Here is a 26,841-nt window from a genome sequence, read left to right on the forward strand (position 1 = left end):
GACGGGGCCACAGCCACCAATTTTTACACTGCCACAACAGTAAACAGCCTATTGTATCATGGTGACTTTTTTCGAATTTCATTGGTAATACCTGCTAGATCTCTTGAAATGTTTTCTCTAGCATGCCAAAAAAAATTATAGTCCTGATATAAATCATCAAATAAAATTTGAAATAGTCCTCGATACTGTTTTTCCGAAACTAATGGATGGACCCAACTCTTCTTCTATTTTTACGTCTATTCTTTCTCAGTATGAGTAAAATTGCCAAAAGTATATCTCCCTCTATGTCCGTGTAAGAAGCAGCGCTTCAAACGCGCGTTTGCAACGCCATTAATGCTCGTTCGCAGCGCCATTTACGCGCGTTCGCAGAGCCAATAACGAGCCACTAGTGGCCCTGTTAAATGATCTCGTCTGAAAGGGCCCTTAAGTATATAAAAGTTTATATGGGGAATCACTGAGTGTTTTTTTGTACAGTATATGTACCGGAAATTTTTTTCTAAAACACTGGCGGAATATTACTTAATTTATTTCCATTATGTTTTATATATAAAGGCTTAAGGCGAAACAAAAATTTATGAAATTTCGAGTAATATACCAGAAACGGTTCTATATTTTACATTCTCACATATGTGATATGGAACTTTTACACCTTATAATACTGTAAATATTATGTAATGTATTTGTAATCGCATTTACAGCCCAACATCTGTAAGACGTAGCTCGTTTCACAGTGCAAAATAAATGCACTGGTTCTCTAGGCATTCCGTGTGTTTTCCTTTATCTACATTGCTTCTTGACGATAATCAAATAATGTACATGAAGCTTTCCGTAAGAGAAGAGCAAGCCCCCCCAAGGGTCTAATTTTGTATTTTTTACTCCTCCGAATTTTTAAGACATATCTGCAAGATAAGCCTGGCAGACTTTGGCGGGCTCTGCCTTACTACATCGAAATTATCATTGTTTGTATCATTGCGTAGCCTGTGACAGATTCATAATATTCATATTACTCCGTACGAGAAGGGCGAATACGCCACTCCGCCTGAAGGCGCGCGCTATTCATTGTCTTACTGTTGTTGTAACCACACAGCCGAGTACAACCGTGGTAAAAATTACGTGTATGTATGTACATTGTAATAGCTTAGTAATAGTTACAGTGATAATAATCAACCAGGCATATCTGGTTATTGTAGGAAACGTCACAAGCATGTCGAAAAACGGATAAACATACAAGTAAAGACTAAAAGGAACAAAGGTGAATCGTACATTAGTACGAAAACATCTCGACATGTGCAAGCTCGCGGTACAGGCCCGCCATGTACTTGTAGGTGCTTCAACGCTTCAATACAACCTGTATTTCGTAATGTCTGAGAGTTGGGTGATTATGACCTCCAGAATGCCTATATTTCTAAGCTCGCAATCAGTGTTGATGTGAACAGATGTCGCATTAAGAACAGGCCGTTCTCAGCTGGTTTTGCCAAAGAAGTAATATGTCACGCCAATAAAGCTCACTTCTGATAAAGTAAAGGATCTGAAATCTCTCCTTATCTATGTGCCACAGAACGTTTCTGGATGACGTGAACTGCAAACAAAACGTGCAACTAGAAGTGACCGACTCAGAGGAACATCTTCATGAAGATGATGTAATGGATTATTAGCGCCTCTGTTCCCAGAACAAGTGAGACCACTTTTGATAGCAAGGGTAATAACATGATAGGCATCTACTTAGTTTTGTTTATTGATAAATTGAGACATTTTCTAATGTCACATCACTGTGGGATTAAGTGTTTTTATTTATATTATTATTATTATTATTATTATTTTTATTATTATTGTTATTATTTTTATTATTACTATTATTATTATTTTTTATTATTATTATATCTGCCACTATTGAGTTCATTCTACGCCCTTTGCTTTTTTTAATATACTGTTTTCAATCTATTCCCATAATATTGATGAGCTTATAATGTCATCTATGATCACTATTAAGTTGGAATATTAAATTGGACATTTAATTGCAATTTTCAGTGAAGGTATTCGTTTTTCAGTATCCAAAGTAATTATCATTATTTACAGACGTGTCCTTGGCGGCTTCGCCCTTATCTCGTTTACAGGTAAAATACTTTGCACTCGATTATCTATACAGGTACATTTGGCTGGTTCGCCCTTCTCTTACGGAACGCCTCATATAACAAATTAGTAAATTAATGTTAAAGTGTGTTGATTTCAAAACTTCTACAGTTCAAATCTCTATGACATCACACTTAACGAAAGAAGAACGTACTTGAGACAGTCTGACTGTCGAGAGATATGTTACAAAGAATTAGGACTACAAGAAACGTTCAACTTCACTGCATTGTTCGCCGCTGTAAATGAAACTCCGATAACTCACGTATAAATTATTCATTTCGAAGAAACTTCTAGACGAGGATCTGCTGCTAACGTGAATACCTCAGTCTCCTGATAAAATCAGAAAGAAAAATCTCCACACAGACGTACAGTGACTGCATCTGTGGTATCTCCCCTTTGAGATTTCGTTAGTATTTCTGGAGAGTGAGAAATCTTACGCTGTGAAACAATGCAGTTCATTCTTTTAGGAGTTTGAAAGGAGAAACTCAATAGGCGCTAGGATGGTACTCAGATGTTTCACTAATCAGCTATGTTATTCTATTGGAGGTCCATCACTACGACCCAGCAATGTTGTGGGAAGTTTGTTCTTACCCCAGGTGCATTTCTAAATCACACTAGCTGAGTACGATAAGATTCTGCGCTTATCTACATTTCGAAGCAGCTATACTGCCATTACTAACTGTATTATGTGGCTAATAACTGATTTTTCGGAAAATGAAGGAGATTTTAATGCGGTATTCAATATTGCAGTAAGCATAGAGAGTGTTAAAATATCATAACAAAAGGGACACTGTTAGTTAGAAAATTTTGCGATGTAAATGTAATTGGTTCTATGCATATAGATCAAAGCCCAGATGTTATAATAATAATAATAATAATAATAATAATAATAATAATAATAATAGTAATAGTGGTAATAATAATAATAATAATAATAATAATAATAATAATAATAATAATAGGTTAGTCGGGAAAATATTTTTGGACATTTCTAAAGTGTCACACTTTACATTGCCGACGACACAGTCTGAATGTCCTTACCCTACACCATTTTGAAATAAAATAAAACTGTAAATTATTCCTGAAGTACACTGACTTTTATATCCCAGTTCAAGATACGAAAAATCACACTCTTTTAAAACTCTGGTCTAGGTATGCAGGCGCATTTATTTTTCAATTACAAAATTATCTTTTCAACTGTATACTGCGTAAAGATGCATTTTACCCACTGTTATCAGAGCGTAAGAGCGTAAATTGAGCCTTTAGAACAATAGTGCGTAAAAAAGAAATTAATTACTTTACACTATGCGTACTATTAATTTGCCTACTGCCAAAGAAAATGTAATATTCAATTTACAAACTTCATTCAGTAACAAAATTAATGCATTAGCCTGATCTTTCATTACATAAATATTACACGTAACACAAATAAGTGCTGCGAATATATTGAATAAGCAGTCGTGGACAGCCGATAAGGGGTGGTCCTCCAGCTTGGGGGTTGGGCGAAGGGCTAACAACCCATCACCGTAAAAAACAGCTTGTTACGTATCCCTATAATAAGCCTCGGAATAGGACTGATTCTCTGGCACGACCACAGCAAAGGAATAAGGTTTTGAGATTTGGCACTTGGAACGTAACTAGTCTTTATAGAACAGGAGGGGTAACATTAGTAGCAAAAGAACTAGCTAGATATAGAATAGACTTCGTAGGAGTACAAGAGGTTAGGTTAGATGGGAATGGCATATCACAAATAGGAGATTACTTGTTGTATTATGGGGAAGGAAACAATAATCACCAATTAGGAACAGGATTCTTTGTTCATAAAAGAATAAAATCAGCAGTAAAAAAGGTCGAATTTATCAGTGACAGGTTATCATATTTAGTACTTAAGGGTAGATGGTGCGACATCATAGTTATAAATGCTCACGCCCCTACAGAAGAGAAAGACGACCATATAAAGAATAGCTTCTATGAGGAATTGGAACATACTTTTGATCAGTTCCCTAGATATCACATGAAAATTTTATTGGGGGATTTCAATGCTAAAGTAGGACGGGAGGATATTTTTAGACCAACTATTGGAAAAGAGAGCCTACACGCAATTAGTAGTGACAATGGAGTTAGATTAGTCAACTTTGCCACATCGAAAAATTTAATTGTCAAAAGTACAACATTCCCCCATAAGGATATACATAAATATACTTGGACTTCTCCAGATGGATTGACACACAACCAAATAGATCACATCTTGATAGATAAACGGAGACATACTAGTATAGTAGATATTCGAACTTTCAGGGGTGCAGACTGTAATTCTGACCATTATTTGGTGATTGGAGAATTAAGAGAAAGATTATCAGTAGCCAAGCGAGTAGAGCAACAAGTTAATATTACTAAATTCAATATTTTGAAATTAAAGGACGAGGAAGCTAAGCAAAATTATCAGGTTGAAATTTCGAATAGGTTTGCCACTTTAGAAAGTTCCGACGAAGTTGAGAAAGAATTAGATGTTAATAGCGTGTGGGAAAATATCAGAGATAGTATCAAAATTGCAGCTGAGCAGAGCATAGGTTATTATGAAACTAAGAAAAAGAAACCGTGGTTTGATGAAGATTGTTGCATGGTAGTAGAAAGAAGGAAACAGGCAAAATTGAAATTCTTACAGGATCCAGTTGAGGAGAAGAGAGATAATTATTTCAATGAAAGACGGGAAGCAAGTCGTACACTTAGGAATAAAAAGAGAGGTTACTTGAAGGAAAAACTGAATGAGGTAGAAACAAATAGTAAGAATAAAAACATTCGAGATTTATATAAGGGTATAAAGGAATTTAAGAACGGATATCAGCCAAGGATAAATGTGATCAAGGATGAGAATGGTGACTTGCTTGCAGACTCTCCATCAATCCTAAACAGATGGAAAAACTATTTTGCGCAACTACTAAATGTACATAGGCCAAATAGAAATGATCGGGACGAAATTGAAATACAAACTGCTGAGCCATTTATACCCGAACCCACGCCTTCAGAAGTCGAAATTGCGATAGAAAATCTGAAAAAGTACAAGTCTCCAGGTATCGATCAAATTCCAGCAGAATTAATACAAGTGGGTGGGAGTGCATTACATAGCGAAATTTATAAACTTGTACTTGCTATATGGGAAAAGGAAATTGTACCAGAACAATGGAAGGAGTCCATAATTGTACCTATTTTTAAAAAGGGGGACAAAACCAACTGTGGTAACTTTCGAGGAATATCACTTTTGTTGACGTCGTACAAAATTTTGTCCAATATTCTTTTGAGAAGATTAACTCCGTACATAGATGAAATTATTGGGGATCATCAGTGCGGTTTTCGGCGTAATAGATCGACTATTGATCAGATTTTTTGTATTCGACAGATAATGGAGAAAAAATGGGAGTATAAGGGTACAGTACATCAGTTATTCATAGATTTCAAAAAGGCTTATGACTCGGTTAAGAGGGAAGTATTATATGATATTCTTATTGAATTTGGTATTCCCAAGAAACTAGTTCGATTAATTGAAATGTGTCTCAGTGAAACATACAGCAGAGTCCGTATAGGTCAGTTTCTATCTGATGCTTTTCCAATTCACTGCGGGCTAAAGCAGGGAGATGCACTATCACCTTTACTTTTTAACTTCGCTCTAGAATATGCCATTAGGAAAGTTCAGGATAACAGGCAGGGTTTGGAATTGAACGGGTTACATCAGCTTCTTGTCTATGCGGATGACGTGAATATGTTAGGAGAAAATCCACAAACGATTAGGGAAAACACGGAAATTTTACTTGAAGCAAGTAGAGCGATCGGTTTGGAAGTAAATCCCGAAAAGACAAAGTATATGATTATGTCTCGTGACCAGAATATTGTACGAAATGGAAATATAAAAATTGGAGATTTATCCTTCGAAGAGGTGGAAAAATTCAAATATCTTGGAGCAACAGTAACAAATATAAATGATACTCGGGAGGAAATTAAACGCAGAATAAATATGGGAAATGCCTGTTATTATTCGGTTGAGAAGCTCTTATCATCCAGTCTGCTGTCCAAAAATCTGAAAGTTAGAATTTATAAAACAGTTATATTACCGGTTCTTCTGTATGGTTGTGAAACTTGGACTCTCACTCTGAGAGAGGAACATAGGTTCAGGGTGTTTGAAAATAAGGTGCTAAGGAAAATATTTGGGGCTAAGCGGGATGAAGTTACAGGAGAATGGAGAAAGTTACACAACACAGAACTGCACGCATTGTATTCTTCACCTGACATAATTAGGAACATTAAATCCAGACGTTTGAGATGGGCAGGACATGTAGCACGTATGGGCGAATCCAGAAATGCATATAGAGTGTTAGTTGGGAGACCGGAGGGAAAAAGACCTTTAGGGAGGCCGAGACGTAGATGGGAGGATAATATTAAAATGGATTTGAGGGAGGTGGGGTATGATGATAGAGACTGGATTAATCTTGCACAGGATAGGGACCGCTGGCGGGCTTATGTGAGGGCGGCAATGAACCTTCGGGTTCCTTAAAAGCCATTTGTAAGTTTGTAAGTAAGTAAGTAAACACAAATAAGTAACAAATTTAACTTTCATATCTACATTTTAGCCCTTATTATTCTGAAGTTACACGTAGTACTCATTGCAACAAGAAGTAGCCTTCTACTTTTTCTAACCGCTTTGTTGAGTATGGCTGGTTCAGGCGGCCATGAATTTATCTGTAGTAATGTCACGAGAGATCTGAGACTTATCTGGGAAATCTCAGACCTCTCGTGACATGTTAGGACTATTTCGTGAATAAAATAAAAATGTAAATAATATATCCCTAAAATTCGATCACAAAATATTAATAATTGTATATTTACGAATACTTAACCTATTCAGACATTGAGAAGTTGAAATAGATTAATATTGATTACTGCAATAAAGAAATTCGATGTTATTATTCAGTAATGCCAATTGCGAAAAGGGAAGTACAGGTTTAACAATGTTAATTACATTTACCGCACTTTTCTCTTATTATTATAATAACATAAATACATTTTCATTATCTGCTGTAATCACAGTTTAATTTACAATTTTGTAATATAATTACAGTAAACTGATTAATGCATTAATTAAATGAAGAATTGTTGAAAACGTAATTATCAAATCTGAACGAAGGAATGTAATTTTTTTTTCAGATAGCCTACAATAGACACGAAATTAGTAGATGAAAATATAGGCCTAGATGTTTGGGTTTGATATGGGATTATGTTACATAAATTTGAACATCTGACTTTCTATTAATCGTTTAATTTCATTCACAAAATACAAATCTTATAGGCTACAATTATAGGTTAAGTTACCTGTGGAAGCAGGACCAATGTCAGCTGTGCTTTATTTCGACTTACTCAGTGCTACAGGAACGCACATTTTGTAGCTCGACAAACGCATTCTCGCTGTAGTGTGTAACGGAACTAAAACTGCATTTACACAGTTCAATATTCCAATCGCGTTTGCGTGCAATCTGGGAAGAATATTGAAAGAATCAAGTTTAAAAGGTGCGTTCAATTAAGATGCATGAAGGTTTTGTGTCTACATGGTGCGCCGTTTTGAACGTCGTCTTCACTGCGTAAATATATTAATTAATATTAAATATCAATCTTGCATTCATTGCTTTACAGTTGAAAGAAACGTGTATTCATGATCATCTTAATGTATTCATGATCATCTTAATGTATTCATGATCATCAATTTACGGGGAAACAGTTGGCTATAACGACTAAACAAAAGAACGACCATGCGATAAATTGATAGCGATAAATCTATCAGCAAAAATTATCGCAAAGTGTGACTGTGATTGGTTGGAATTCAAAATTCCATAACACTTCATTTGTCGAAAATCGAATGACGTCATATAAACGAAATAGTCATGAATAAAACTGACTGCCATTCCATGGATAGTTCATTCTTAATGGTTTTGAGTTTAGAAAGTCATGACATTATATCTCTTCCAACTATAAATATTAACTTAAGGGGACACTCCACTAAAAATGGCAACTTTCTCCCTAATTATTTTTTCAACAAAATTTTGAGAGCATGTTTACTATGTAAATGACTAAACAAAATCCAAATTTTGAACTACCAAATGCTTTTGGTTTTTAATTTTTTTTTCTATTTTTAAGAAATATTTTCAAACCCAAGTTTTTAGTACAAGATCACAATTTCTAAACTTTCTCTTTCTTTGTTTACATTCTCAAGACATAGACAAACATTTCTGTGCATTCATTTTATGAAATATTTCATTTATTCACTTCCAATATATATATTTTTTAATTTTGGAAATGTTATTTTTTCTATAATGCATGAAAGAAATATTAATAAAGGAAACTAGCAGCATTCCTTACAAAATAAATGCACAGAAACATGCAGCTGCCTCATAAATACTTGCAGTAAAAATTTTATCCAGAGTGATTAATATTTGGCATAAAAAGTTGGTGTTGAATCAAGAAAAATAAACTTACGGGAAAATGGATTTGAAATTAAAATGAATATTTATGTAAATTAAAATTCTCCTCCACTACTTTCATCTAGTAACTTAAGAAAAAAAAATTCTTTGATAAAACATAATTTTGACAGCTCTTTAAATGCCACACCCTCTTGCAGCATCAATTAAAAATGTTAAACTTATTTGTAATCAGAATTGAACTAAATCTATTTGAGGTATGAAAATATAAATTTTAAAGAAGTGAAATAGCCAATAACTTATATATTTCTTTGGAAAATTTTCAAGATTTTCAGTGGAGTTTCCCCTTAATGTAAATTGGGTTATCGTAGAAAAACCATTGTATGATACACATTCGTAAAGTTATATTATATTTTTGACCTCCGTGTATTTGTGAAACAAGGCGAAGTCTCACTAGGTTTGAACTCGTGCCTAAAAGATGACCTCTACGAACTAGTTTCTTAAAAAACTATTATACTCTGATGAGTTAATATACTTCGCGCATTGAACATTTGAAGATTTTTCCTATAGGGACGAGCGATGGACTGTAGTTATTACCCCTGCAGTACCACTACAAAGAGGTCTGCCTTTGTTGAAGCTTTCTTTGCGAATTTGCAAGCCCTTGCTTCTTCTCATTTGTTACCCGGCCGCATGTTGAAGGCAGTGTAAGGTAGCACAGCATAGTTGGTGGTACAAAGCTTTACGAGCAGAGGAATAAGGCTGGGAGTAACGGCCGCATATAGACGTCAGTCCAGGCAGAGCTTCAAGAGGGATGGCAGGTCTTCATTGTCGCTGCTTGGATTTGGAGTTATAATCAGATGACGACTGTTTAAATTTTATGACCTTAATTAGTGGCCAAAGAAGAGAAAAACTCGAAAGAAGAGAAAAACTCGAGCGAGAAGTAATTTTTTAAGAAAAGGGATACTCATGGCGAGTTCGTTTGAAGTAATGAATTTTCCGATGCAGGATTTAAGGCGTATTTTCGTTTAAATAACATTCATTTCGTTGAAATTCACATTTTTATTGAAAGCGGTATCAAAGGAAGTGGATGCAGTGCTCAGCAGCCTATTGAGACGAAAGGAAAAGAAGGAGGACTTTATTGGCCTAGTGCAGTATTTCTCTAACTTTTTCTACTTCGGACTAACCTATAGTGTAATGGTGTAGAAATGTAGTGTAATCCATTTTTTTGTTTATATTTTATTATGATTATTGTTATTATTTCTATTACTATTAGTATTCCTACTACTACTACTAATACTACTACTACTATTATTATTATTATTATTATTATTATTATTATTATTATTATTATTATTATTATTATTATTATTATTTTAGGAGAAAATACACAAACGATTAGGGAAAACACGGAAATTTTACTTGAAGCAAGTAGAGCGATCGGTTTGGAAGTAAATGGCGAAAAGAAAAAGTATATGATTATGTCTCGCGACCAGAATATTGTACGAAATGGAAATATAAAAATTGGAGATTTATCCTTCGAAGAGGTGGAAAAATTCAAATATCTTGGAGCAACAGTAACAAATATAAATGACACTCGGGAGGAAATTAAACGCACAATAAATATGGGAAATGCGTGTTATTATTCGGTTGAGAAGCTCTTATCATCCAGTCTGCTGTCCAAAAATCTGAAAGTTAGAATTTATAAAACAGTTATATTACCGGTTGTTCTGTATGGTTGTGAAACTTGGACTCTCACTCTGAGAGAGGAACATAGGTTAAGGGTGTTTGAGAATAAGGTGCTTAGGAAAATATTTGGGGCTAAGCGGGATGAAGTTACAGGAGAATGGAGAAAGTTACACAACACAGAACTGCACGCATTGTATTGTTCATCTGACATAATTAGGAACATTAAATCCAGACGTTTGAGATGGGCAGGGCATGTAGCACGTATGGGCGAATCCAGAAATGCATATAGAGTGTTAGTTGGGAGACTGGAGGGAAAAAGACCTTTAGGGAGGCCGAGACGTAGATGGGAGGATAATATTAAAATGGATTTGAGGGAGGTGGGATATGATGACAGAGACTGGATTAATCTTGCACAGGATAGGGACCGATGGCGGGCTTATGTGAGGGCGGCAATGAACCTCCGGGTTCCTTAAAAGCCATTTGTAAGTTAGTAAGTATTATTATTATTATTATTATTATTATTATTATTATTATTATTATTATTATTAATTTTGCTTTATTTGTATTTACGAGTATTTATTGAAGTGGATGTAACAACGATATTGGAACGGGGTTGAAAATGCACATTTATTGTCAAAATTTCGCATTTTCATTGAAATTATAGATTTGGTATAATCAGTACCGGTACTACAATATTGTATACGAATTAAAAAATCTTTACGGCAAAAAATGTTGAATTTTTATTAAAATTTAATAATTAACAAATATGAAAGCTAGTACCTTAATAATTCGTTGAATGGGATGAATGTGCATGCTTCTTAAGCTTGGAAATTATTTTTTTGTCTTTTTTATGTCGGATACTTGTGACCCCATTTCTGTTTCTGAATTTAGTCCGTTTCCTTATTTTCTTTTTAGTGGATACATATGTAGAAAATGCGGCGATAAAAGTGATACATGAGATATTATTTACGTTTTATATGTTAAATAATGATGATGATGATGATAATAATAATAATAAGAAAAAGAATAAGAGATTAATTATTAGTTTTAATAGTATCACGATAATCATTGGTGTGCTTCATATTTCTTTTATTCATGTTTTCGTAATTTTTGTATAGACCTACATTTATAGTAGCCTATAGAATGGATCGGGGGAAGATGCCTGACTTTTTCTTTAATTGAAAATTTAAGATACTGTTTATTTATTTTTAAATTTCATATTGAAATATCAAAGTGTAGAAGGTATTTTAAAACTTTATTTTCGGTACAAAACAGAAAACATTAATTAAATTTTTATAGATAGAGGTTTTCTTCTTACCTGCAGTGTAGGCATCTTTCCCCGACAGTCGGGTAAGATGGAAAATGCAATTAACACATTTACTCATATATGTATTTTACCTGAACTTGGTTTGATACATGCATATAACAAAATTGACTTAATCTAAAGCTCATGGACACTTTCGCATTCGTTTATCACTACTTAGGAACACAGTTTTTACACATATTTTATTGCTGTGTGCAAGACTCGTGAAATCACTTCTTGCACACGATGAATTCAATGCAGTATAATTTTTTTGGCATCATTCTTTTTAGGAGGCGTTTAAGGGTAAGGTAAGAAATCCCTTATGCTTGCGACGCTCTAAAAGAGTTCATACCCTCTGTCATAATATGTTCCACCGCAAGTTAAAGACTGTCCTCAATTCACTGACTTCCATTAGAGGATCTTACGTAACGTTACACATTCCCTGCAATAAAACAAAACATAAAATTCTTGCAACAAGTTGCCATCTTACTGCGAAAAAAGTGATCACCTTCCCCAAATATCGGGTAAGATGCTTAGTGCTGTGATGCAACCTGAGATGGCGGAGCAAGGTCGTTGGTTGTTAATAATACAAACTTTAGATCTTTTTACTGCAATATCCATTACGAAGGTTTGACAGTTATTACGAATTGAAGGATGTATTAACATTTTAACATAACTTTGCAATTATTTTATAGCAGAAAAACGAGCTGTTTTCTTGCTTTTCTTCTTCTCACAACAAGAACACGTGGAAAAATGAGTTAGCTTCCACTCTACACACATTCAACTCTCTCAGTGATCATGAAGACATACGCGTGGCGTTCTCTCTTGAAAGAATGTGAAACTACAAAGAAATAAGCATCTTCCCCCAATAGTCATCTCCCCTGATTCACTCTATTCTTAAGTAGTCCTACATAATAAAATACCCCCTCTCGGGGTTCCACGGACCACATTTTGAGAAACGCTGACTAGTAAGTAAAATGAAGAAAAACTAATTATTTGTTTGTTAAAAAGGTGGCAATTAATCAAGATTCTAATGTGTTTGATAGCTAGAGAGAAAAGAAATAATAATAATAATAATAATAATAATAATAATAATAATAATAATAATAATAATAATAATAATAATAATAATAATAATAATACACATTGTTTTCTCGATTTACACTATTGTGTCAAATTAGAATTCTGATGGCAAATACACCTTTCTTTTCAATAAATTTCTTTAAAACTTACCTTTACAAAAATTAAGTTCACTGGCTATTTTGTTTCATATCTCATCTTTTAGCTACTTTGTCATGTAATCTTTATGGGCGTGTTATATAACGCTGGGTATTCTCTCACACCTTCTATTAATCGCTCCATACTTGAATGTTTTCACACCGACTCTGCAGAGGAAACTGTGTTTCTCGCACAACAGACCCAGACCCCTGTCTGTCACCCTATTTAGTGTGTATTGATCTTGTACTCTTTAGAGTATAGCCTAAGTGTGTTTTCCGTGCAAGTTTTTAGTTAAATTGATTTAGTTAAAGTGATTTAGTAGTTACAGTATAGTGAAGCAGAATGGATGTGCTAATTTCATTGCTGTTTTTGTTTTGCACAGTCCTTCTTCTTTGTTTCTTTGCTCGGAGGAAGGCCTAAACCATTACATTCAGATACAAAAGAACTAGTGTGTCCTATCCTAGTCCATTTTGAGAGTGAATTGGAGTACGCTAAATATAGAAGGCCTAAATTTCCGTCATAAATGTATGTGATAGAACAACAGATGCCACTGGATTTTCTAGAAGTATAATAGGTAAAATAGGTCAGATAGATCATTGGAAAGCTCCGCTAGTAAGAGAATTCGCGAAAACAAAAAGAAAAATATAGACAATTTTGATCCCGAAGCTTAGCGACGATTAGTTTTAATTTTGTATAAGGAAGTGTCTATTTCCGGGAAGGTCCTGCATCTCCTTGTGTCGTCAAAAAATTATGTATGCGATCCAATAGATTAATTCCTCTCCCGACAGGTCGCGGCCCTGTAAGGCCCGTGAGGCGTGGGTCGTATAAATGAACCTAAAACGGAGGTAAAAAAACTAAGGTAAAGAAAGAGAGAAAGAAAGAAAGAAAGAAAGTACTAAAGAGAGAAAGAAAGAAAGAAAGAAGAAAGAGAGAAAGGAAAAAAGAAAGAAAAAGTGAGAAAGAAAGAGAGAGAGAGAGAGAGAAAGAAAGAAAGTACTAAAGAGAGAGAGAAAGAAAGATAGAAAGTAAGAAAGAAAGAAAGAAAGAAAGTACTAAAGAGAGAGAGAAAGAAAGAAAGAAAGAGAGAAAGGAAAAAAGAAAGAAAAAGTGAGAAGCAAAGAGAGAAAGAAAGAAAGAGAAAGAAAGAAAGAAAGAAAGAAAGAAAGAAAGAAAGTATTTATTCCCAGTTTAAATGACATTTTCGCCACCTGTAAAGAAAATCACGATCATTTTAGACTTAATCGGTGGTCTGTTCGAAAAATTGTGCGTGACATGGGATTTTGTTATAAGGAACAGCAGTAAGAGAATATTTTAATACAACAACTAACAATTTTATAAATTGTTTTCTCTGAGGTTTTCTGCGCTTGTCAATCACTATGTTTTTGTAGGCAGAGAATGACCTCTCTACATCGCAAGAAGTTATGGGTGCAAACTTAAATTAACTTTTTTTTTTTCTTCCTTTTCCTTCTTCACTCCTGATTCCTGGAGCTAAAATAAGGGACATAAAAATCGAGAAACTGAGATGTCCACTCACAGCCATTAAAACATGCATTTAAACTGATTATAATGTACATGCATGATTAAGCTAAAAACTGCTTAAATATGTATTACGCATGTTTTTATCCCCAAAAAGACCAAAACATGCAAATATGGACGGAAAACGATATATATTTGGAACCGGAAAGTAATGAAATGGATAAGGAGGGTAAACGTGTCTAATTCCGTGATACCCCTAATCCCGTGATAAAATTTCAATTGACTACCATGCAGTTGTCTCTCAATTTTAAGTTTCTGAAATACCTAACAGATACCAGGATATGTCTTCTTTTCAATTGAATCGGTCATTGCAGAAAGGGGATAAGTCATAAAATCTTACTTTTGAGATAATCAATAAAAACTGATTTCTTCTTCCAATACTGGAGTAATCATTATAAATATTTTTCTTACTTTGTTTATGAATAGTGAAGTATAATACATCATGTTAGACATCTGACATCTCAAACACTTTTGTTTAAAGTTGTTTAATCGAACCATGACTTATCCCCTTTCTGCAAGGAATTGCTAAATATAAAAGAAAAATATATACAATTTACAATTTTGGGCTAATGTAATATTTGAAAACAAATTAATGTTAATAATTACAATGATAACGATGTTTTTGTGTGTAATTACTACATTACTGTCACCATTTACATAATTATGTTTGCATTTCAATCATTATTCCTACTACAGAAATGTACCAATATGTGATTTTATATCACAGTTTTAAATCAAAACTCTACTTTTAAAATAATACTTAAAAACTACATATATGAGAGCACAATAAAAATACACTAAAGTACTACACAAAATCATTTATTTCAATTGTTATAGAGTGTATTGTTAGACGTTGCAAGCCACATCATTTTTGTAGATTCCTTGTCACAATGTGGCCAGTTCAGGATCTCTTCGTAAAAGAAAGTGTGTTCCAATGGAATGTATTGTCTAACTTTCGATACGTCTCCAAGTTTTTTTTTCTATTAATGGGAATTTTCCCATTGTATGGTTTTGTGTAGGCATTACTATGCGTCCAGAACCTGTTTTTTTCATACAGAATTTGTTTTTCCTTATTTCACTACCAATCAACAAACTGGCAGTCACACATCCTGGATCATCTTTAGAATAAACAAATTCACTGAATTGTGCTGAAGAAAATATATTCTTATCTTTCCCTTTCTTCCTCAATGTGTCTAATAAGCAGGTGGTTTTCTTGTAATACTCTGGCGACTAGTATTTAAAATTCAAAATATCATCAGTAGTAACTGATTCTACAGAAAATCCGTTGTTTATGTTTGCCTGGTGGATCAAGATATTGGTCTGGTACATAGACCTATACCCTGTCTGTCTTCCTTCGTTAGCGCTTCACTACACCAAAGTTGCGGTCACAGGGAAAAAATGAATGGCCTCGTTGTGGAAAATAATGAATGATTATGTTAAATCTCCCCAATTGGGTCAGTGCAAGCAACAATCGAATTAAGGTATGATTTTTATTTTTCCCTCCACAGTTATCAGAGAAAAGATACAATTCCTTGACTGAAGAAGGGACATTATTTTCAATGTAGTTCAGAAGGAACACACTTCATTTGAAGATTTGTGGCCTATACCTTCATGAAAGGAATAGAAATGCGCCGTATGGTTTTGAAATTGTGAATATTGAAAATTGATGACCCAAAGTTGCGTCTGAACAAACAATGAGTAGTTTCTTACCCACATTGTTCTCCTGTCGTACCGGCTGCTACAGACTTCGCAATGGAATTGACGTTCCAATGCCTTCAGTTTATTTTTCTTGTTTAAATTTCTGCGGTAGTTAATTTCATTGCGTTTACGTTACCATTAATAACACTGTTTTCTTCCCCTGGGTCACTTACTACTTCTAGCTTATCTGTAATTTTCCTTATCAGCTGATGGGCGCGTAACTTAATAGATTCGCGAAACTCAATTGCGTCACGTCGTCAGTCAGTGCAGAAAGAAGGTAAGTCGCTGACTTGTCCCCTTTCTGCAATGACTGCGCTGCTTATGGTACTCTGCTTTGTGTTGAGAATGAGCAAATTTGTCCCATTTCTGTATGGATATGTGTGTCTAGGTCTGGAGAAAGCAATGGCACACTTAACTCATTTTCGCGTTATTCATGACTTATCCCCTTTCTACAATGACCGATTCAATTCTATTGACTACCCGCCTTTTGAATAGAAACAGACAACTGCAGAAGCTTTTTTTCAGTGAAAAGTGGTTGACTAGTAAGTTTTTCTTCTCTTGTAACCGCTTCTGAAGAAACATTTTATATTTGAGGTAAGAATTAATACAGAATTATTATTAAGATATACCTATTACTGTAGATTATAGTCAGCTGAATCACTGTGTATGGTTATTTAAATATTATGAGACAACAATGCTACAGGAGCTTTTCCATTTTGGGATTTATTTTCATATTTTTCCTTTCTGGCTCACTCTACCAGTGATGCTGACGCTAAATTGTGAAAATTAATTTCTATGAAAGAAAATAGTTAGTGGAAATAATACCAGTGATGCCGACGCTAAATTGTGAAATTAATGTATATGAAAGAAAATAGTGGAAATGGATAGATTACATCAATTATAATTATAATAAAATAATAGGGCATATATTTAACTTAATTACTGCTGTTAGGAATATAAATAATGAGAAATAATTGTGTTATAATTCAATTTATTCAAATTTAATTTTGTATTGAATCTAACTTTCAGTTCATTTTGTTTATAATATATTAATATGTAATATGTATTCCTGTAGTTACACAAATATTTTCTATGAAATTTGTCACTTAGGTCCTTTTTCTACGTTGTAATTTCTTGCTTAATCCATATCAAAACAATATATACCATGACTTTATAATGTTTTTCCAAATACACGTTTGTTTCATGAGCAGTTAATGAGGATTATTTTAGTATCACGGAATTAGGAAACCACTATCACGGACTTTGGATCCCTGTCACGGATTTAGGAGCCACTGTATAACAATGAAGAATCATATATTATATACCAAACTTGTGAAGATGATGATAATGAATGTTGTAAAAACTGTAGCTAAAGATCCAAATAACGTCATTTAGGTGTTATTTGAGAATTTTTATTACAAGTTTGGCATATTTATAGACTTTCTTAAATATGTCACGGAATTAGGCAACCTTACCTTACTAAGTTTGAGCTATGTCCTATGTTCCTATAAAAGCATGTAAGTTGCATGTAATTCTCGTCTCTAGCAATAATTAACACGTTTACATTTTGAAAAGTGATTTTATTTCTTCTGGTAGCTTTCTGTGTCAATCATTTATTTCCGAGTATGTTTCTTTTCGAGTTATGGGCCTAATGGTCCCGGCCCCAGGTGGCGTATATGGAAGTGTCCTTCCGTACAGGAGGAAATTAGTGCTAGTCACATTTCTCAATTCTTCCGGGGTTAATATGTCTATCCGCCTCTTGAATTGCCGAACCGTAACTGTGGGCAAGCTTCCACGTGTTCGTGAAGTGTATGGCGAAACGTAATAGCGGGCAGCTGCGACTTCCTAAATTGTGACAATATGAAACTTTAGAGAGGATTCCATCTAAGACAGGCTATCGAGACTAACTCGCCTCAAAAATCGGTTGAGTCGCCTTGCCAGATCGCCTTCAGGGAGAGCTCCTTGAGTTTACGGGATGTGCGGCGCGCCCTTCTTGAAAAGGAAATATGTGCTTGCGCAAACAATTTTCCTCGGCGTTATGTTAAACTAGTATCTATAGCTTCAGAAATCAGCTCCTTAGTGATTGTCTACAGCGATAAATTTAGCTTACATAGGATACAGAAAAAAAAAACTGCGTTCTCATATGCCACCAACAATCCCTTCAAGCAATGTAATAACAACAACAACAACAACAACAATAATAATAATAATAATAATAATAATAATAATAATAATAATAATATTACCGGTAGTAATAATAATAATAATAATAATAATATTACCGGTAGTAATAATAATAATAATAATAATAATAATTTATTTTAGCTGGCGGAGATAAGGCAGTAAGGCCTTCTCTTCCACTGAACCAGCAAAAAGTATACATACATATGTATGAAATTACAAGCTACAAAGAATTCAACAGTTAGATTTAGATAAGAGTTACATGTATGCAAAAGTTATTTATGAATTAAACAGCAAAATACTACCGAAATAATAATTAAACAATGAAATTCAAACTTTGTAGCAGAATTAAGCTAAAATACATAGAATTTAACATTTTTAAAATAATGTTACATAACAGAAAAAGTTTATTATGAGAGTTCTGAAAATACAGCACTATCAGGATGGTGTCTAAAGGAAGAAGTAACAATGTAGTCAGTATGATTGGAGTGAATTGCTAAGAAGGTTACCCTTTAAGCTGTTTTTTTTTTATTTATTGTCTTGCAGCCCCTAATACTTTGTGACAAGGAATTCCATTGTCGCGAGGTGGATACTGTCAAAGATGATGAATAACAAGATGTTCTGTATAGGGATATACTTAACATGCCACAGATAAGTGATCTGGTACTGTATTTGTGTCATGGTTAGAGTACAGATATGAGAAACGAGACGAAAGGTAATTTGGTGTTGATCTGTTCAAAATTCGAAAGAGTAAAGAAAATGGATGTAAAATTCTACGTTCTTTAAGTCGGAGCCACGATAGACTTGCGAATGACGGTGATATGTGGTCATATCGTCGGATGTTGCACATGTATCTGACGCACATATTCTGAGCTCGCTGTAACTTGACTGACAGTTCAGAACTTAGATCACTTAACAGAACGTCACAATAATCGAAGTGCGGCATTAGTAGGGTTTGTACTAGGGTAAGTTTTAGTTGTTGGGGCAAGAAGTTTCTTAAGCGACTCAAACAGTGAATGCAGGAACAGATATTTTTTAATCGTTTCTTTAACTTGAAAATTCCAATTTAGTTTATTACCGAAAGAGAAGCCAAGATTTTTACGACAGATGAATAAGGGATTAGATGTAGGAGTAGCAGTAACAACAGCGAAAAAAGCACAAATTGTAACAAGAACAAGAACAATGTATTTACATTAAAAATATACATTAATAAACTATTATATACATAAAACAGAAATACAAATTAAGGAATTTACCTCCGTATGAGCAAACGCTCGTGGTCGGAAGTAAACTGACCTGTAGATAAGCAGAAAGAAGAAAACAAAATAAACGAATTAATATTAGTAATAAAATAGTTTAGCTGGGCAGAAGAGACTGTGCAAGGCTCGTATCTTAGGAGATAACTCCGGCGCTAGCACCACATCCACCAGAAATATTGCCGTGCCGTTTCAGTCCTCAATGGAGGTTCACTTCTAAGACGGAAAAACAAAGTGAAGATGAAGATGAGTACTTCCACACCTTAAGAGCTGGCTTTCTTTTAAAGTTAACCTAAAATGAAGCAGTGCATTAGTATTTTAGTATTTTCGCTTTTGGTTAGGATCATGCATCCAGTCGTCTGCTACCTGTGTTCAACAGTTGCACGGTAAGGGAGGAATGAAGGCTCTGCAGTTCACAGCTCGAGAGCGTATCTTGCACTTTTTTAAACACAAAATTAAAAAAACGGATTTTTTAATTCTAATCACTACCCGATCAGCTTAGGTATCAAGATAGCAAGATTGCGACAAGCCTGCTGGGTCAAATTCAAACAAGAATGGCCTCTACAGAATTGTTTCCGATCTCTGCTAACGAATTTGAATGACATCACGTGCGTCAGGAATCATACCGAAGCTGAATTGCGGTGAGAGGTGACAAGCCAGTAGTGAGTGATTTCATAACCAGAGTGCACGATATATCACAGCAGCAATACCCAAGAATATGGAGCCTTTTTTGGGAGGGGTACATAACAACTCTTTCCGATGCCAAATACAGTTATGTGAAAATCATAGGAGCTTGCGAAAAAAACGCGGTTTCGTTATTTCCAAGAGAGGCATCTTGTGTGTACCTAATAAGACTGGCATAACTCGGATGGGATTAATTCCAGAGTGGGAAAAACAAGCAAATCCACCCCCCGTCACAAGTCGCTGCATCCCACGAGGTGATACAAATTAATTCCATTCGAGCTTCACCAACCTCATTAATTATAGCCTACAGAAGACGCCTTTCTTGGAAATAACGAAACTTCGTTTATTGCAGGCTTCTTTTATTTTCACTTAACTGTATTTGACATCGGAAAGGGTCGTAATGCAACCCTCCCAAAAAGACTCGATTTTCTTGGGAATTTCTGCTGAGAGTCGCCGTGCACTCTGAGGATGAGATCACTCACTACTGGTCTGTCACCTCGCGCCACAGTTCAGCTGTCTTGTGACTTCTGGTGCACATGATGTCATTCAAATTCGTTATCAGAGATCGGAAACAACCCTATATTCAATAAACTTCACTGATATAGCATATGTTCAACTTTGTGCGGTCACATTTAATTTAGAAACCTCATAGAGAAAGCAATACCAAGTGGATGGCATAAAGGCCAAGATGAATGAGGTAGAAGAATATAATTTACCTTCCCTCATTGAGTGTCACAGATATCCGCCAATTGGGGATAGTCACACTTTGTGGAGATTACAAGAGTCGTATAATATGGGTATATTATATAAGGACAGGACATTAACTCCCTGAGGTGGCTACAGACAGCAATTATAATTCTCCCTGCTTTTTGGATGACATAGGCCTACATCTTTACGTGTATTTACTACAAAAACTGACTAATGTGGCATTATGTATCCTTGGAAAACGGGAGATTAAAAATATTATTATATATCGTCTATGCATAAAGAAACCATGGACAGACATAAAATGGTGCTTGTTTTAAGATATTTCTATAATTGAGAATGATCCTCCTGGTAGGGCTCTTGTTTTCGATATAATACTGAGGTAATAATTAAGATCAGGAGTCCTAAGATGCGTCGTTAGTTTCCCATCCATAACTAAAATTCAGGAAAAAAGATCTCATCCGGACACTGAAGAAGTGGAATTACTGGGACAACTGAAACCATAACAATAACAGCACCAGGAGCAGTTTGCAGTAGTGTTTTGGGAAAGTTAGAAGGAAGTCAGCACGTTCTTAAAACACTACGGTACCAGTGTATTGACTTCATGGTTACGTGGTACGTCGTCACTCGTTTCTAATGAATCAGAGAATCCGAGACGATGTAAAATGTGCGTTGTCAGTTTTTCTCAACTTCTCATGATAGTTTCTTTGAATGTTGTGATTTCAAGGAAAGGTATTATTATAACGGTTACTGTGTTACTATCAGGTCCGGTTTCTTCAACCTTTCTGAAAATGCACCTAACATAGCGTTAATTAACTGTAAGTTAAAAGTATGAATTGCTGTTAAAAATATTGCGTTTCTTCAACTTTACATTTCATATTTTAACATTCTGTTTGCTGATTCTCTGTTAGGACCAGAGATTCTAGAATTGAACCATAACCTATAACCAAGTGTAGGTTCAATTTTGTTTCCTGAACTCTGACAATTGCGATTCTCGTTTGTTTCCGTTGTTTAGCTCAGAGAGGATAGAAGTATTTCTATTCTCTCAGGTTTGATTTATGCTTCTTTCCGTCGTCTGTATCACAGTAGCGTGGAGCGCCGTATTGATATTACTGTTGTGAAATGGAAAACACTGGAACAATAAGAAATCGTGGGACTAATTTCATTTCGTTCGAGAGAAGTCTTCTGCTGGAAAAAATTCCACAGTATAAACCAATTATTGAATACACATAAAGGGCTCAGAGCCATAATGAGCCAAGCTCCATATATTAAAAAAGGAGAAAAGAAGAGTTAAAATTAAGTAACTACCACAATTCAATGAAACATATAGCAAGTAATATAAAGTATGCACATTAAAACTAAATGATATGTCAATCTTCATTAAACTGTGGTATTCACTTAAATTTAACCCTTGCTTTCTCTGTTATTAATAAAAGGCGCTTGGCCCACTACGGCTCTGAACCCTTCAAATAAACAATTGGATCTACGTTGAAAGCGAAAAGTGAGACTTGGCATCAAATTGCTTATAACTTTGTATGAACCTCTGTTCTGTCAAATCCCTGAAATCATCCGCTCTGTTATGTATTCATAGATATGATTTTCTAAATAATCAACATATAGAAGTTCAGCATCTAACACACAAGTCATATTGAATACTTCTATGATAACAGAGAGTTAAATGATGTAACTGCATGAAATTCGGCAATTAAATTAAAACAGGTTTTAACAGCCTGTTAGTACGAACAGTTGTTGAAGAAATGCTTCTACTGTCAAGTTTACAGTTAACATGGAATAACACACTGTTGAAGAAACCGGGCCTTATTCTTCTTACAGTACTTTTGAAAGTTAAGAGCTTTTACGATATTCTATATTAATAATAATCATTCGGAGTCTTTACCAGCACGATCACAAAATAACAAGACTTATTCTGTGTTTAGTATACCACTTCATGAGAGAAGACAAACAGGAAGAAAAATTAAAACTACTAAACTCTTTGAAAGGGAAGTAAATCACCCGAACCCAGAGGCAGTGAAAATGAGAAAATGTATTCTTAAATCCATTCTCCTCGTCTTTCATTTATTTGATTTCTGCAGGTTCTATAGAAATGATCAGATTTCTAACTTCATTACTCTTATCCCCCATTTCAGTTAAGGTTTCCTGTATGAATAAACCAAACTCACATAGGGAATTGTAATGGTAGGAGGGGGGGGGCTTATGCTGGGATTTATCGGTTGCCTACACACAAGGCACCACAGGGTGGAATACTACTGAAGACAATGCATTGCTTGTTCAAAGCCTGCTGCTATGCTCTTGTTGATGTTTCCTGCTAGGCAAGGCCCACTGCTTTCCCGCCCAGAGAATTATGGGAGAACATAATACATACGAATTATCGTGTGGATAAAAGGGTTCCAGAGAAGGAGACAGAAAGTGTATATAGGAATCCAGTTTCACGCCACTATACAAGTCTCATTTCACACACGTTATTTAAAAGTCCGTGTATTTTTATTATGTCTCTTGCAAATTGTCCCTCTAGCGCGTGGTATTGTCTGCGTAGGTAAATTGTATTAAATATGAACTGCAACAAAAACAGAACAAAATTTTCCGCGATAAGTTCTTCATAAAAATGGAAGAAAATTTGCCTTTATAATTACATTCATTTACGTGTGCAAAGTACAAGAATTGCAGTTGTACAGGGACATCACTCTATTTTTACTAACATTTCTAATATTAACCTGGCTATAACTTTGGATCGGCTGAGAACCGGAAACACTGTTTGCTACCCCCTTCCATGACTGGAGTTCCATGATACTAGCGTAAAATACAAACAAATCACTTTAATAGCTACAGGAGGGAAGAAAAGTACTAGCTCATCCATTTACATAAACTAGGAAATATCGCGATTTTGAGTTTGATATTTTTCATTAGGTTTTAGTTTAATCAAAATACAGTACAGTAATAACAATGAGTGTTTTTCCTCACGAACTGAGCAGTCCATTCGGACGTATTCATGATGCAGTGTATATTATAATGTCTACAGCACATTAGTACTATTGAGAATGAAGTTAAATTGAAAAATAATCATAATATGGACATTTAAACACAATTTTGAAAATGGTAGCCGTTCATTTCGATAAAGGCTTCAGTTCTAATATGCATATTATCGCACTATAGACTATTGTACCTAATTCCAATTACCAGTTTCGTCCTTCGCACCAGTAACTCATGTTGAAATAATTCTGTACCTACTCTATAAAAGACTACCTTACGTTCTGTATATTCAATCTTCACTTCTGCCCGATCCGGAAAGATAAAATTACTCAGACATGCTATCTGCTGTCCGTCCAAGTGGTCACGTCGCAGGATCGTACAAAGGGGGGAAATCACATGACAGTTAATTACTTAACGAGGCCCTTTTATTTAAGTTATTTTAAACAGTTGAATAATATTACGTAGTGTCCAATTCTTAACAGAAATTATTATTCTCAGAAAACAGATAAGATAGCCCAGCCACTAGGCTTTACAGAGAGGCGAATAGAAGCTGGTGGGGGAAACCGGGATGTGACGTAGTCAAATGGACGACAGTGTCTGTGCGAAAATGATTCAATGATGAAAGCTCTTTCGTCATTGGAAAACGTGAACATATTTTTGGAATGTACTGTTTACTATGATCGTAAGGCTATTATGACTGTATATGCGGTCTTGGTTCTGTGTGGAGGACTGTTGAACTTCATTAGTAGAAGGGGGTGGGAGTGAACTACATTAAAAAACTAAGGTACAATAAAAATTGATACAATAATACTATGATGTCCCTGTACAAAAACGTGAACGGCTAGTCTATATCTACAATGAATTTCGAAACTAGACGTAACAGCTCGCTTCGTTGCACTTGTTACAAATAAATATAACTGACTTAAATGTTATACTTCCAAATATGGCGTTGTTACTGCTTAACGAATAATTCATAAGTTGCAAGTCGTGTACTCCAGAAATATTTTCAAACGTGTGTCTAAAGCTATGTAGCCTAACTGTTTTTATTATGCAATTTGTTCTGGATTTTTTTTTTTCCAATTAATTCTGCTTCTATGTTTGGTACTACAATTATTAGAACTAACAGACAACTGGTCAGTGTTTGAAAAATATATTTCTAAGAACTCATGGTTCTTACTCTTAGCAGAAAGAAGACTTCCAATTAAATTTTAAGCCTGTCCTTGAACTTAAAATGTTTCATAAAATTGCCTTTGTATATTTCTTTTGTACCAAATTATGCCATTTGTACGAGTAATAAGATGTTACACTGTCTTATATTATTTAAAAAGTGCGTTGTTAACGGATGTAGCATTTCCTATAAGTAAGTGTTTAACAGGTTGTGGGGCTCGTGAATTTAAGGAAGAACAACATTTCCACCACACAACATTATTTGTTTGGCTTATTAGCCAATTTATTGCATTGCTTTTGTTGCATATTTTATTCATTTTACCAATTTAAATACCATTCACATGAGCATAATCAGTATTTGGACTATAATGCAATGCTAAAACAAAATTATTATTATTATTATTATTATTATTATTATTATTATTATTATTATTATTATTATTATTATTATTATTATTATTATTTATTAATAGTTCACAAAAAAGTACATAAGCTTAATAAATAAACTAATATGTAACACAAATAGTAATTATACACAATAATAAACAATTTAATAACCAATATTCTAACATATCACTATTCAATTTATGTTGGCTTAACTTACACTTACATCTAGTTTTAGTGCAAGTTCCAATCAATCGCGTTTATTTTAGAAAATGTAATATCGATGTGAATTTTTTTAAATTAACATGGGAATATTTTTGTTGAAGAAATATGTTTTTTTATAGTTTAAGTTGACTTATTCCATTAACTATTGTTTCAAATACTCTTTGTTTTAGTCTATAACTTGCTGCAGATCTTGTCAAATAGCAAGGAGCGTCAAGTAACTACACTCTCGGGCGAACGTACAAACCCTCAAGCCCTGACGTACGGCTGCGGGCAAGGGTAGCTGCTTCCACAGTGGCGGAGCTAAGAACTTGTACTGTATGTGAAGCAAATTTGTGATAAGAATATAAATTAATTTCAGCTTTAATTGAAGTACATTTTCACTGTAAATTGCACTATACTCAAAACATTATTCTACATAATGAGGTACAGTTAACTATATACGAAATAAATTTTTGCATGTTTGCACAATAATGAAACAAAAGAAAATATACACTTTTATACAGATTAACATACTACGAAATAAAACTGTTCACTGTTTGTCTTCTTCTCATTGCTATACAATTCAATTAACAAAATAAAACAACAGTACAAACGTTATTATTCAAATACAATTCTGTAATAATAGTACTTTTTCTAATATATCAGAGATCCGCGGCGATTTTTGCAGTTTTTTGTTAGTAAGCAGTTTTTCAATTCGCGGAGCTTTTGTTTTAGTACCAGCCAATCGCAAACATGCTTTCAGTGTTCATCACTTAGTTGGCTTCTGTGACGTGACTTTATAAACTTCATTAAAGAAAACAGTGTTTCGCATACGTAGGTTGTCCCGAACATGCACAACGTTCTTGCAGCAAGATTTTGCAGTTTAGGAAACCTTTCTCGTGGAAAACAAGTGGTTAATACTTTTTCTGTTTTGATACTTATCCTTTAGCTCAATATCGCTTTGTAAAACAAGTATTTCTAATTGTGGTTCAGCAGGAATATCCAGGACACTCACTGAAAAAGGTGTTGTAAATATCTGAAATTGTTGTTAAAGTTCTCTCATATCCTGAAATCTACGTTCGAAGTCTTGGCACAATTGTTGCGTTATTCTTATATATTCTTTCAAGGCTTCTAACAATTTTCCCACGTACATCCGTAAATAACGCAATTTCATTTCTAAGTGGGAGAAAAAGTTCCAGAACTTTTCCTCGACTTAACCACCTTACCTCGGTGTGGAAGA

The sequence above is a fragment of the Periplaneta americana genome, chromosome 14, assembly GCF_040183065.1.
Source record: "Periplaneta americana isolate PAMFEO1 chromosome 14, P.americana_PAMFEO1_priV1, whole genome shotgun sequence".
NCBI lineage: Eukaryota > Metazoa > Arthropoda > Insecta > Blattodea > Blattidae > Periplaneta > Periplaneta americana.